We start from the raw sequence: 15,784 nt of genomic DNA on the forward strand, positions 1-15,784 counted from the left end.
ATTTGGACTTAATATAAATTGCCATTTACTTAGTAAAAAAATGCATGATCACATTGATCACATAGGCTATTATTACAGATTTCCAAAAATACTTGTTGAATATACAGGAAGTGACATGCGGTCTGGTAATGAAGTGAATGAGACTCGTAGAGTGGCCGTGATGCGAGTATGAATACTATGAATATTGTCGAATATGCCGTGTGCACGGTGGACATGAATTCATCTAATTACCACTGCTAAATAAATTGCCACGGGTAGCGGGAGGGAAACTAAAGCTTATTTTGACTTGTTGCTTGTACTAGAGCGAGCAAGTATTTTTTTCGAGTTATCTATACAGCTGCCAGATGAATGAACATTTCATAGTCCTAAGAAAAAGAAAGGTTTAGGAAGCCAGTAATAATACAGCCTCTTAAGAGGACGGGTGGTTATGCGCGTGACGAGGTTTCGCGCAAATTAACGCAAAGCCCCAGACCTTCCGGCACACGTCAGTTTAATGTGATCATTAACTTGAGTAACCAACTCACTCGATGCCATTTCGATCTCGAAGGGAATAGGGCGAGCGATTGGGCGGGCGGCCGGCGTCCGGGAGGCTGCGGCGCGGCCGCGGCGCGCGCGGCGGCAGTCACTGCTCGCCCGCCGACCCGAGCGCACGCCGCGCGCTCCGCCCCGGTACGCGGTATTTCGCATGCAAACCTACCCCTCCGCCCTGACCCGCCCCTCCCGGCCACAGCCTCCGCGACCTTCACGTGGATACATATTGCGCGGTGCATACGTCCATCACCCACTAACCGCTTGATAATCTGTTAACAGTTCATTGCTCATTGGCCGGCGTAACTATAGATTTTTTTAAACATTTTTTTATAAGCTAGTACAACGATGTTTAAGTTACTAAAGTTTCCAGAACTCTTCATTGTTTACCGGATACTTCTTGAAAGTTGGACGCGCTCTATTTCTAGATGGCGTATTTCTAGGAATACTTTGCGCAATATGTATCCCGTTAGTATCTGTTTTGAAATAAAGATTACTTTTCAATAAATGTTGCATGGTTGTACGTAGAACTTTGATCTGCTCCGTCGTTTCTCTTATTTCGATATCTATCTCTTTTACTTAAGAATAATTAGTCTGTCCATCACTAGTTACATTACTGTCAGGTCCTCATTTACAACTTTCCTTAATGAGTGTCCTATCTCTTTGTAAGTACCTACACTGTTTTGTAACTTCGCCGTTTAAATACTTCAAGTATTGGGATAGCTATAATATTCCCTGTAGATAATTAATGAACTTCATTAGCTAGTCTAGACTTAGATATTAATTACTCTCAGCGGTATCACGGACCCCCAACATCAGTCGAACATCTAGTCATTGGCTACGTACAGTCAGCTGCAATAATATGTTACACAACGAAGGCCGCAAAAGTATCTGACACGATCTTATTTGTAGAGCCATAAGAGCATGTCACATATTTTTGCGGCCTTCGAAGCGTGAAGCGTAAGCGTTTGCGTAGCGTCTGTTCGGGTTTTATTGCAGGTGACTGTACAGCCAAAGAATTTAATGTCTGTACCAATTTTTACCTTGTCACAGTGACAATCAATATGAAAGTCGCTAGGGACCTCATACTATTGTCACTGCGACAAGGTACGAAATGGTACTGAAATTAAATTCCTTCCGTACACACATAAACTTGTAAGCTTATAAAATAAAGACCGTTTCATAAGAGCTTGTAACTTCTTAATTAATACAAGCGGAAGAATTGTTTCAACTGATTTCTTTACTCGTACAAGCATTCATGATATGGACGCGTCGACGTTACATTCAAATTTAAAACCTGCATCTATTGGTGGATCGGTTGGCAAGATTAAATCAAAAGTAAACGACATTTATTGAAAAATAACTTGATAGAGATGCTGTGCTACGCAGATCGCAAAAGTACCTGAATGAATTTATTTACTTTTAATTAATGTCTAACGAACTGATTTAGAAAGCTATAACTCGATCACAAAATATATAAATGCTAATTTCATTAAAGGGTTTTAATACTTCCTTTTCATAATTTAATCAAAACCAAAAAGTTCATTGATTCTAAAGCGAATTTTCTCCTTTCATCCCTCGCCATAAGTATTTGGTGGAAAATCAGAAGATATTTGCATTAAATTTAAATTACTCTCTTCAGTGCCTCGCGTACAACATCATAGCTTTAAAAGGTTTCGGGAGGACAGGAATATAATTTTAATGGCATTCTTTTTGTAATATTTCTTAAATGTCTAATTTGGATTTCTTTGAAATACATATATCAAAGTCTAATACTTTTTTCAATATCTCGTTCGGGTTTTTTTTCAGTTCCAGTTCAAAAGATAAAAGTTACCTTTGTTGCCGTACCGTTGTCTCACGACTTAAATAATTATCATTTTTTATAACAAGGGTACAATGTTCAACAATTTTCTATCCAATTATGTTAATTTTATTCTTTTATAGGTACTTAAAGTCTAAATGCTACCAGATTTCATTTGAATCAATTCAGGCAGCATTAGTACTACGTATTTTGAAAGCAGAGTTTAACCAGTCTTAAAATTCACATCGTAAGTATGTTGCTGTCTAGATTTGCCTGCATTTTCAAGGAACCGAATTGTAGCTGTCATATTTATGTCATCCTCTTCCACTATATACCTACGTATAACTACACTTGCCTGCAAATGAGTCTTAATCCTATTATGTGTTAGATCACCCACTCCTATGCTCGTCGCAGATGTTTATGACGTGTTTACTGAACCGTAGTGGCCGTGGCGAGGCGAATCGCGATTACACACTAGTTTACAAACAACTCTTCTGAATTAGCTCGTTTTTTCATGTAGTGCAGTAAAGGCTGCGCAGAAGCAGTCCGGTGTGCCGTCCGTGTATAACGCGGACATGGATATTTAAAACAAGTGTGGAAATAATATTAAGCCTTTGGAATAAAAGTAACCAGTAAGTCTAATGTTATATATAAAAACTTTCTTCGGCAATGTTGAATATTTTTTCAGAGTAGATTACTTTAAGGGCACCTTGCACCAATCACTAACCCGGGGTTAACCGGTTGAACCTGAAGTTACCATGGTTACCAGTTCAATCTGTGGTAACTCCAGGTTGAACCGGTTAACCCCGGGTTAGTGGTATAGTGTATGTGGCGCTTAGTGTATATAATTGCCACTTCGCAAGACGCCATGCATACTTCTGTATATTGTGTTAAGGTACTTCTAAATATTACAGATTTTCGCAAACGGTAGCTATAGCACTAAATATAGGTACTCCAGGTGCAAATAAAAAAACAAAACTATCAGTAGTCGAAAGTAACTAATTTGTGTAGTTAGTTACAGTTTAAACATAACTACTAATTTATTATTAATTGACAAATACATTAAAGTGGATTCCATTATTGGTTAAATGGAGCGTCCATATCATTTAAATTTATCGCTTGAGGTCAGTTTTCACATCCATCGCAATCACTGAAATTAATGCGCCGCGTGAATAGGTACCTATTATAAACTTGCTCAAATTGTCTACTACCTAAGTACTTTATTAAGAAAAAAAAGTTCGTGACAAATTCTTTGTCATGTAGTGGTAAGAGTAGTGTGGCTCCCACGAGTTTGGCACTGACATAAACGTTACCGAGAACGTAACTTATATTCTATGCATCTTGCTCGTACTAGCATATAGCAAGCGAGATGTATAGAAAGTAAATTACGTAGACGTTATGTCAATGTCAGTTTTGACACTGTCAGTGACTAGTAACTAATATTTTTAGACTTAATAACTTTTATAACTTGGTAACTTTTGTTACGATATTTGAAAATGAAAAGAATAGAATTTATTTGACACAACAATCTTAAGATTAACAGATACTAAATACCTATAAGACATGGTTTTGTAACTTGTTGATTCAAAGAGGATTCCACTCAGCTTGTGTCGGAGCACATAGTGCAACGAAGCTGATTTTCAGTGGACCCTTTTTAAACTTAATCCTTAAATTTAGAAATAAAATACGTTACATCATTAAGAACAATAAAAACACAATGCGGAGCAGGTAGTCTTAAAAATAATATCCAGCATAAAACAAAATTTGAATTATTCTAAAAACATGTGAACAAGAGATGAATGGAGAGTTTAATTACCTACGCAACATAAACTTTAAACTTTTTTTTTATAATAGACTAGGTGACTAGGAGTGGGAATTTTTTTTTTTTTTTATTATTTTTTTTTTTTTTTATTTATTTAACATACACACAACCATCTTTACAGGCTATCCTAATTCGACAGTATGGAATTTTAACACAAAAGAAACTAAACAACATAGGTACATTGTTACAAATTACAGTAACACAATACATATAACGTGGCCTTTGTGAATTCGTTCAAAGAACAAAAAAACAAATCTAACTCGATCGCTACTCGATTAAGGGTCCGAATTGCGCGCGTAAAGGGGGCCTGGCGAAGGAGTTGCGTTCGAGCGCGCGGCTCGGCCAGCAGGCTCGGCCGCCGCCGCCGCCACACATACCGGTCTGGTACGTTCAAACGCACCTCTGCCAGGACTCCAGGATTGCACAACTTCCCTCGTACCAACTTAAATATATATGAAGCTAGCCCCAGTTCCCTTCTAACTTCAAGTTTATTGTATCCTACCATTCCTAACACGAACAATGTAGGATACATTAATGGATAAAAAGGGTATACTCCGTATAATTTTAAATATATAAACCTAATAAATTTATTTTGAATTCTTTCCAACATTAGCCGATATTTCGACTCGTGTGGACTCCAGATGGCCGCATTACCCTCTAGATGGCTCCTGACAATTGCCTCGTACAATACACGTATCGCATTGATGTTAGTAAACGCATGAGCCTGTCTCATCACAAACCCCAGATTTCGGAAAGCCCTTTTACATACTGAAACAATATGGTCTCGAAAGGTAAGGTCGGACTTCAGCAACACCCCTAAGTCCTTCACTTCTTCCACACGCTGCATCGGTGTCTCTTCTAACACATATTGGTAGCAAATAGGATTCCGAGATCTGGTGAATGAGAGTATGGCGCACTTTGCCGCGTTGAAATGTAGCTTGTACGTTTTACTCCATTTAACCACTCGATGTATGTCCTCTTGTAATTTAATACAGTCAGAGCTGTCATTGATTCTGCAGACAAGCTTGAGGTCATCAGCAAAGAGTAGACAAATGGAGTCTCTAACAACGTCAGGAAGGTCATTTATCATTAAAATGAACTCTAAGGGACCCAAATTGCTCCCCTGACTTACGCCAGACCTCGTGAAATATGGTTCTGACACGTGACCTGCACAGTCCACATACTGGCGCCTGTTACTCATATAGCTGGCAAAGAAAGTGAGAGTATGCGGAGTGAAACCCGCGTTTGCCAATTTCACGAGTAAGACATCAAGGTCGACGGTATCAAATGCCTTCCGGAAGTCGAAGTACGCCACGTCCACCTGGTCTCCTGCATCCACTGCCGGCACTATATTAACCATGAGACGCAGTAGGTTACCTGTGGTACTGCGCGCCTTCCGGAAGCCATATTGCGCGTATGTAGTACCTGCTTAAAAAAAGTAATTATTTTCGATACTTAATCCTCGCCGACTTGATGATTTTAATGAATTCATTAACCTTTAATAAAATGTCATCATTTAATTGTTTTTATTGGCAGTTCCAAGTTCCAATACACTAAACGGTTGTAGTTTGCCTTTTGAGAGCAAATGCACGAAATTAGTATACAAAATTACCGAAATGAGGTTAGAGTGCGCCTGGTAATATTTAAGAAGTTTCCTCGATTTTTGCAGTATCACATCATCTCCCATCATCAGAAGACAATGGGACCTGACACAAAAATCACAATTTTAATTTTTCATACCGGTACAACCATTTTCGAGAAATCGAATCGAGCCCTATCCTTCGAATTAAGTTAAAATTTATTTGTTGTATCGGACATGTAATAATCGTACTAAATGTGTATATCTTACGATAGCATCATAAATGAGAACAGCAATAATAAATAAAAACAAACTACCTACTACGGCAGCAAAAATACGTTTCACACATAACACAACATTGAAAAGCGAAGTAAGCTGATGTGACATAGCTATCGAATCAAAAATATGCCTACAGCCGTGCAGACAAAGTTTGCACTCTGTTATGCCACTAGCTATTCAATGCAGTGCAACTTGTTTGCGAGGCCTAGTGGGAGCCTTTCAGACTAGTCGAGTGACACTGCAACGTTGTTGGGCATTGATAAAGTTTACTTGCTAGTTATAGTCATAAGTAGTACCAAACTTTAGCTTCAAGAATAACACATTCTTAGGTAGGTAGTAGGTAAGTTAGGTACACGTTTTTGTGCGTTCTCCAGAATGTTGAAACATTGAGACGTTTGCGTCTATTTATTTAAAAATAGTTTCAAGAAATTATTATTTTTATTAGATTTTTAAATGAATAATCGATTATTATTCGAACATATCAGGTATAACGAAATAAACGTATATTTGTCAATGTGACATTGTAACATTTGCCTGTAACTTTTGTTTTCCCGCTAGGTGCATTTTTAGCAGTACCCACCAGTACACACCAACCACCACCAGTATACCAGTACCAGTTATATGTTTTAATATACAACCTTTAAAAATAAACTCATACCTATTATTTTGAATTGCTAAGTAAAATTCTTTAAAAAAATTATATTTCAATATTTTATGTTTTCATTCATCACGCGCAAGTAGGTATCTACTTTACTGGAATACAATAGAATGTAAGAGTAAATGGCCACAATATTCACAGGTGCAAAGAAATGTTAGATTTTTTAAATTATATCTTTACTATTTATAAAGTACTACAAAGTCCTAAAACCCTAGGTTTTATTACCTACATGAATACACTAAATGAACACTGAACTGCTCAAGCTCAGGTAGGTACACGTTTATTGTCAGCTTGTAATATATTTTTTGGAGTATTTACGAATACTTTTAGCGATACTTTTCTGCCTTGTTTTACAGGCGGTTGGAGACAGTAATTTGTAAATATAATAACTTAATAATACCCAAATAACTTAGCATGTATTATTTAAACATTAGAATTAAATGTCTTGTCTAAATAATCCGCGTATATAAACCCCTGTTTGAAATCTAGATATATTATGTAAGTTCTATTAAGCCATATTTTCAAAATAAACCTGTATATTCCGATTACCCGCCGGGCGCCGTCCCAATTTTGCCGACTTCATTCTAGTAATCTAATTTTAATTAATTCAATTTAATAAGAGGTAGACCGTAGCAATTATCATTAATGAATTAATGATCTATAGTTGTTAAGACAGCTGTGTAGTTACTGACTTACTGACTACCGTGAAGGTACTGCAAATAAGTGAGCTTAAGGAGAATTTCTATTACTATTTGTCATAGAGGAAGTGGCTGCTTAGATGCTGAGAAAGTTAAAAAAAAAACACAAATAAAAATCTACATCATTTTCGCCTTTCTAAGAACTTTTTGTTTAAGTGTCAAAATTCAAAATATTCTTTATATTTGTTTTTCATCTGTTATTTATAACGTAGATACCTATGTATAGCTAATAACATAGAATTCGACTTTATAAAAGGATACACCGACCCGTCAACCCGTCATAGTTCAATATTACATTTTAAACAACATTACTGGAACAAATTAATGCAACATCCAATAGCATACATTATTTCACACACAACAGAAGACGCCAAGGAACGCTTAGAAATTATTCATATTAAGCTACGTACCAAGAGTAATCTGTTTAACCGTGACTCATGAAAATGACGTGGCTAATTATAAATATACTCTACTTTACTGTAAGTTTGTTTAGCGTGCATAAACATCGGCGAAGATAGAGCGCTCATATTTTATAAAGAAGCGGCTTAACTATTTCAGCCGCTGAAATACTCTAAATACCATGGACCTAGAATACTACGGACGTAGTTTCGCTAAAACACAACCGTGATTCCATCATTCACCAGTTTCCTAGTATTTACGCGTGGCACACACACATTGACAGCTATTGTATCTCTATGCCCACTGCTATGCCCTCATCCACCAGTTTGCCGTCAGACGGGTCGAAACGTCAGTGAAGTAAATTTGTCCAAGAAAAATGTAAAATATGCGCCGGCATAGTTAAATGCGTAGTTAAATCCTGCAAGAATTGTACCGAAAGAAAAAAGTGACGGAATAACTTTTCATAGGTAATTTTATCAATTATCACGGTATAGTACCTACGTAAAATCATGATATTTTATTGTTTATAAATGCGAAACAGGATTGTGACGAGTAAGTTGAATAGGGTAATTTCCCGAAAGTAGGGTAATTGATGACCTTCTTATTAAATCATTATGTATTTAAAGATAATTAAGGTAAATGGCTAAATTATTGATTGTGCATTTCAAACTAGGTCGGTATGGTAATTTCCCGATAATAAGGAGATTAAAGACGCTTACATGAATGATGCTTGATAGTTAACGTTTGTTTGTTATGTATATTTATTTTTTGTTTAAAACCAGAGGTTTCAAGTTAAAAGTATAAATTAAAAAAAACATCAACTGATTTCATCTGAAAATAATTATTTCACCATTGGTATCACTCGTCTACACGCACCCTTTCAAACCGTCCGCCATTGCAGTGTCACAATTTGTTTTAAGTGGCATTCCCTCTGTCAAATATTAACTTTATGCTAAATACCTATGTTTGAGCGCGTCAAATGAAGCCGTGATGTCTCAAGTCTGAAACTTCCGTTATTACACATTACACGACATAAACCGCTATCGCTAGAAAATGATTGTACGGAAATTGTTATCGGGTACGGAACTCGAAATAAATTGTAATAATTTCCGGCTTGCTTCGACTTGAGATATTTAACGGGCGACTTATTCTGATTAGCCGCGGTGCGGGAAGGCTTCGAGCTGTTCAAACAATATATAGGTAGGTAGGTACCTACAAGTTCGCTCTGGTGTTGTTAATAGGTGGATTATCTGATGACATAATTATTTGTAGGCTAAAATTTGTTTTATTTGCGCCCCATCATTATCGCAGTAACTATAATAAAGATGAAACTTATCACGAAGATAAATATTTTAGTACCTATGATACACAACGTGAAGTTTTACGAGAATTTATACCAGCCACAACTATTACTAAAGTCCACGAAATATGAACTGTGTTTACTTACATAGAATGAAGATAATATTTACTTTGAGAAATTCATCTTTACAATATACTTTAGGTACTTATATATATATAAATATGAAAAGTTCAGTTCAGTATTGACAAGGTTCCTTCGCATACTTATAGAAGTTCTCGACGGGACATTTAAAACCATTTTCAAATGCTGTGTAGTGTGGTAGTGGATAACTCAATAAGTGAACACGTCAGCTTGCTTTTCGTTTTAGTAGAAATTCAGTTTTTAATTCGGCAAATTAAAGTTTATTCGTTTATATGAGTAGGCACTAAATCCCAGGCACATACTTGAGCTGAAGGAAGCAATAACACGGGGTATATTGCGAATGTCGCCGTAAAGTGCACGAACGGCGGCGGATTACCGCAAATCCCGCCGGTGCATCATTTCTTTGAATTCGATTTGAAACGCGCTTCGTAGTCCTCGAGCGAAACTTAATATCGATTTGAATACCGTATTAACTTGATTGCAAAAGGCCTAGTACCTAACTCATTCATAGTGCACAAGCTGAACAATGTATTCATATGGTTGGCCATTAGACTCGTATTAAAACATATCGAGTAACCCATCAGTGCGATAACTTTTCTTTGAAGCCGGATTCTTCACCATGTACAACATGAGTTAAGCTTATCTAGAAGTAAACAGAGATCTTCCGAATGTCACCCCATCGAGCTGACGACCAACCACCGCGTCTATACCTTGTTTAGGCCGTTACCAGTTGGTGCAATACAAAGATTGACTATATATTAATCTACTACTAGAATACCAACAAGTGTTCTGGAGAGCTTGTCAGTGCCAGGCGTTCGACCAGTAACTCAATTGCGCCACAGCGTAAAATTTTCCGGGTTTCCATTCGCCTCGGCGACTCTGCGTTACCGGATATTGCTGTCGCTTAAAGTATTTTGGTAAAAGCCAGTAATTAAAACATTTTCACAGTGATTTAATTCGATTCGTCCATTTTACACTTATAAGACCAATTGTTTACTCATGTAGGTAATTAGGTATATCAAATTCTTAGATTTCACAAGTTTTTTACAAACCAATTCAAATATTTACTCCTGTAAAAAAATATAAATAAATACAAGTACTTAGTGCGTCACATCACAACTGTAGTAAGTGCCTGCGTGATGGGCATCTTACCAAGGGCGCAAATTTTTGTATTTATTTATTTTATTTTATTGGTATTCAGGATAACAACAGCCGTAAATATAACTAAGACATATTAATGCTTACATAAAAATAAGGCCAATAACAGTCACCCATTGAGTTACATTATATAACGATTAATAACAAAGATAAGAAAACAACGAGAATGTAAAATACACACAAATGCTCGATACGCTAGAAATACTATAAACCGGTTGTAAGATGTATAAGTAATCTAGTTAAAAATACCCAATTCTGATACAAAACAAAACCATGACATTGCATTTTGATAGGTATTTTTAATTTTTTTAGCTTTAGTTATTACCTAGTTGTAGTTAATTTTAGTTTTATATTCATTTTATAACACTTATTATACAATAAATGAGTTTATTCCACTGTAGTAAGTAGGTATAATTCATATACGTATTTTAAAGTATGTAGACATAATACGTAGATCCAAGCTTCAGCAGCTAATCGCGTTAATTCTACGCAACATAATTTAATATTACTATACATACGAAGCATGAAATATTCAATCTCAAATATACATCAGACATCATTTAAATTCACGCTTGACGTAATCATTAATATTCCGTTTCATCTGATATTTTAGATATTCCTTTAGCCGTCCACCACTTCTTCCATAATGGCTATCCACTTTTAGAAGTAACGATTTTTATAATGAACATAATAATATTAGTTTGAAGTGGTCTGTATTAACTCATAGTATAAGTAAATACGATTCAGTAGATTTAAATTGGGACTGGATTTTTTAAATTAATCTAGTCGTCTTTCATTGGTATTCAATATACCTACTCTTTTATTGAATCAGAATGAAATATTTTTTTCGTGATAAACTTAAAACTAAAATTACAGACAAAATTATAACAAAAAACTACAAGTAAGTATACATAAAATAGGTAATAGTTAAAGTTTATCACGAAATGGTCTCGTTTCAGCATACTGACCACGGTCAGGTTCGGGTCACGATCGCAGCCGTACGACACGGCCCTACCATAATTAAGCTGAACGCAGCCTTTACAGCGGCGACCGGCGCCGTCTTGTCTACTGTCTATGGCAGTAGCTGACAATGAATCTGAATCAACTGGAGTTTGAAACCGAGCCATAATACTATACCAGTACCTACCCTTGACTTCCTTCCATCTGTCCCGGGTTTTAGCCACGGCTCATGGGAGCGCTGGGGTTGGCAATTAATCCCAAGGATTGACGTAGACACTAGTTTTAAGGGGACTGCCGTCATACCTTCCATTCCAACCCAGGGGGCAACTAGGCCTTATTATGATTAGTCCGGTTTATTACGATGTTTTCTTTCATCGAAAAGCGACGGGTAAACATCAAATGATATATCGTACCGAACTTCTGGTAACATAAGTTCCGAAAATCTTATTGGTACGAACCAGGGTTTGAACCCACAATCTCCGGATTGAAAGTCGCACACTCTTACCGCTAGACTACCAGCGCTTGCAAGCGCAGCAGTTTGGCAGTGTTCATTCCACTTGTCTTATTTCTATAAAATCACCCTTCTTCTCATAAAAAGACAAGCTCCGGAAATGGCACAAAACTAAGCACCTCAAGATATACCATACTAGATTGTACCATATTTGATATTATACAGTTATATTAAACAGTTGTTTATTTTTACGGGCAACTTTATAATAGTTACTAATACTATCTGGCACTCTTCTGACCAGGGTTCCATGAGCATAAAACAGCTCACAAATAGGTCGGCTCGGCACGCACCTGCACTCTATTATACGGCGAGGAACAAAGGCCGTCGAGGCTTTTTACTCGCGCCAGTAAAATTCACACCCTCAATCTAAAGGCCCATTTACATGGAGTGAGTTTTCTTCTTGAAAGTACGACTACAAGATTAGAATAGTACCGATAACAAGTAAAATACCATGTAACATGTGTTCTCTTCTTCTTCTTCTTCGAATGAGGCAAAATAATCCAATTCGGAGACAGGTAAATGGAACGAATGATGAATGAACGGAATCACTCACAGAGTCAAATATAGATATGTAAAAATCTTGGCCAACTAGCAAAACTCGCATTTACTTAGTAATTAGACGCATTCTAAGGTAATTCTTCTAAGGTAAGGTAAAATTATAACCAGACGAGATCGTCTGGTTATAATTTTGTTAGAGTCTGTGCGAAAAGAGAGGAGTCATGTAATGTATGGGGCCCAATACATTCCACGACTCTTCTCTTTCCGAATACGAGTATTTGTATGATAATACGTATAATCGTAGGACAAATTATGGAATGTAAACGTTTTATACTGTTAACTATCGCCTGAAAATAACAACTTAAATGAGTCTTAACCATACACCACCAGTGCGCCACTCACGACAACAAGCCGTTAATTGAGAGATAGAGTCGCCAATCACGACAGTGTGTTGTTAAACTTGTATTAATGGTGGTGGAGGTGGTGTATGGCTATTTGTATTGTATTAACATAAAAATACACACACATACAAATTTAGGCTTATATGAGAGAAAATTAAATGCTCGCTCTTTTTCCACTTTTCGAGTCCCTAGTATTCCGTATCGAAACTGTTAAACCGGAACACTTATTCCTTGAAATCAAAGGACTTACAAACTAAAATACTTTTTTTTTCTTTTTATAGCTGTGTCCTGGTTTTTATTGGATATTGTTCATATTCTCAATTCTAATTTTAATTTTAAACCATTCATTTTAAATTTATTAACCAGTGTTAATAAGTAAATAAGTAAATATTCTTTATTGCCCCAATAACATTATATTTTAAAATGTTGGCAGATCTGCTGTTTACCCATTAACGCCTGATTTTTTTGGTATTATAGTTGAATTGGTAATTAAAACTCTCTTAATGTACCTATGCAGATAAAACATCTTCATGTGTCACTCTTTTGCAGAACACTTATTGGCAAGTACCCACTCACACTTGACCAATTGTTCACTTCCTTTTATTAAATCTCCAATGTGATAGAAATCCCGGAAAATGTCTCATCTTTTCATAAGTAATTCTGAGGACGGTCCCCGAAGTTATATATTGCTTTGAATCAAAGAATACAAATTTAATATTTTTCCAATCCCATGGAGTGACAACTTTTATCTCAATGCTGCAATGACAAGTCATTAGAAAGACGAAACTACGCAGAAAATCATGATTCCTCGGTCTTATTTATATGGATCTAAATCAACATTCATCATGGTGTTTCATGGGTGCCGTTATGATTATTCCTCCCCATTATTTAGTTCAAAATTTATCTAAAAATTTAATTCGCATATTAACGTTTCTCAGTAACGTTACCGGCTACAAACGGCCGTGTTCCGATCTGTCAGTGTCAAAAGTGACATTGATTTAACCAAAAAACGTCACTTTTGACACTGACAGATCGGTATCGTACCGCTGTGACTTCTTATAAGCATTGTTCGAGTCGGACCGAAAGACATTGGCAACAAGTTTTATTGTCCGTTGGACGTAAGCGGCTACTTTGCGCCGCCGCCACGAGCCCGGCCCGGCGGCGGCTCGGCAACGGCTGCTAATTCCACAATTAAGAGCGCCAAAAGCTCACCCCAGTAAATTGATATTTTACGTCCCCTGACACCATTTTCCTTCTCATTAATACAAAGCCGCTTTTTTACCTCCCCGTGTTTTATTGCCTTTATCGCCACGGTTTTTACTCATTTTTCATAAACTTTTTGCTGAGATTAATTGTTGCTCAAATACTTGGGCTCAAGGCATTCCTGGGCGGATTAATCTTTGTGGATTATACTGCCATCTTTCTTGTGCTCGTTCAACTGTGTTGTTTACTTTTGTTCTCAGGATTCTGAATTATTTGATTCTCCTAGAAAGTATAAGGAACAAATAACCCTTATTTATGTGAATGAGTTTAGAAATAGTAAAATCATAACTTAGTAGTTGAATATTAGTGGCATTTCTTTAACTGTTCTACTTTTATTTTTTGATCATTATTTTCTTTTTTGTGTTTTCTTCACTAAAGAATAATATACGATAAAGATTTTTTTGTACTTATATCCACAAACCTAGGTCTATTTCTTCGGCACGCTTTGCAACTAAACATATGTATAAAAGGAAATACCGTGTGGATGTCGTTAGATTTCTCTATTTGAATAACTTAACAAGCTGTAACTAATACATACTTACTTATAATTACGAGTATAATCAGTCGTTGGCGTTTCTTCGCAATGATAATGATATTCATGCGATCTATGGATAGTATGTGTTTCTGAAACGCGACTCCTAAGCTGTTTGGCGTTGCATATAAAATCACATTCGTCTCGTATCTCGTATTTATATTTGCAGCAAAACTGTGGTTTCATTCGACGAATGTTACAACATGTTCGCGTTACAGCATACGCGGTTATCGTATTAACGTAACAGCGCTATGCAGGCATATAGCGATGTCCCGCTCACACACCGGAGCGGCGTGCGAATCCGCATGCAATGTGAATACCGCCATACCTTGTGCGCCCTGCCAAGCCTGTGTATCCAACGGTGTTATTCCATTTGCTCCAACCACAGGTGAGTCGACCGTTCAGGCGGTAGTGGTTAAGATTATCGGAGACAAATATTTATCTATCTTTATGATTCCCGGGAGTATGCCAACATTACAGGTAACGTTACGTTTGTCGGACTCTCAAAATAATATAGACAGACCAAAAAATTACATTATATCGTAAACGGTATCTCGGACTACGAGAGTTTGTTGTTATTATTGATTGTAAAACAACGTTATTATTATTAAAACAGGAATCGCGCGAAAAGATGTTTTAATACTGGTCTAGAAATTACAAACACAGACTCGACAGAATCTGAAAGACAGATATTACGCCACGGCCACTAAAAATGGTCGGAGCAAATTCAATTCGATTATAAACGATGTTACGATACGACTTTCTCTATAAAGGCAACAAATCGGGTTGGAATTTACAGCGAGACCTTTCGCTGAGATGGTGCAAATGTTGCGCGCGATATGCTGGTCACCGTAGCTGCGTAGAGAATACGCTCTGAGCATTTCTTTCGAGGTAGAACTATAAACGTTCGACTCCGCTTCAATCTATTAGCAATAGGAACACATAGCTTGGATAAACATGCGAGTTGCGAGTCTGCAATAAAGCTCAAGCTTCTCAGCGAAAGCTTTTATCGAAGTAAATCGATTTGCATGGGAGGATTCCATGTGCCGACATGGAATTGAAACTGGTTACTTGATTTACTGTTAGTTACATATCGACGACCGAGTTTAGTAAATATACCAGGGGCCCATTAAAGTAGTAACGGTACAAGTGCGTGTTGTGTCTTGTATGCGTTAATAATAAAGTATGTAACAGTTTTAAAAATTGGAAATAAATACTTTTTACTTAAAACAAACATAGCTACACACGTGTGATTG

The 15,784-nt window shown here is 36.8% G+C and overlaps 1 protein-coding gene across 4 annotated transcripts in view; it reads left to right on the top strand.

Moving 5' to 3' along the window:
* Positions 1-569: 569 nt before the first annotated feature.
* The window catches only part of LOC134792213 (uncharacterized), a 37,455-nt gene continuing 22,240 nt past the window's right edge, over positions 570-15,784 (top strand). Inside the window, exons 1-2 of one of the 4 annotated variants that reach the window (XM_063763461.1) lie at positions 618-669; positions 2,850-2,961. The gene's annotated coding sequence lies outside the window, so the exon portion shown is untranslated. Of the gene's footprint in view, positions 677-2,772; positions 2,962-15,784 lie in introns of those variants that run through there. The other 3 variants (XM_063763460.1, XM_063763462.1, XM_063763463.1) reach the window with 3 other exon arrangements.

The sequence above is a fragment of the Cydia splendana genome, chromosome 7, assembly GCF_910591565.1.
Source record: "Cydia splendana chromosome 7, ilCydSple1.2, whole genome shotgun sequence".
Lineage (NCBI taxonomy): Eukaryota > Metazoa > Arthropoda > Insecta > Lepidoptera > Tortricidae > Cydia > Cydia splendana.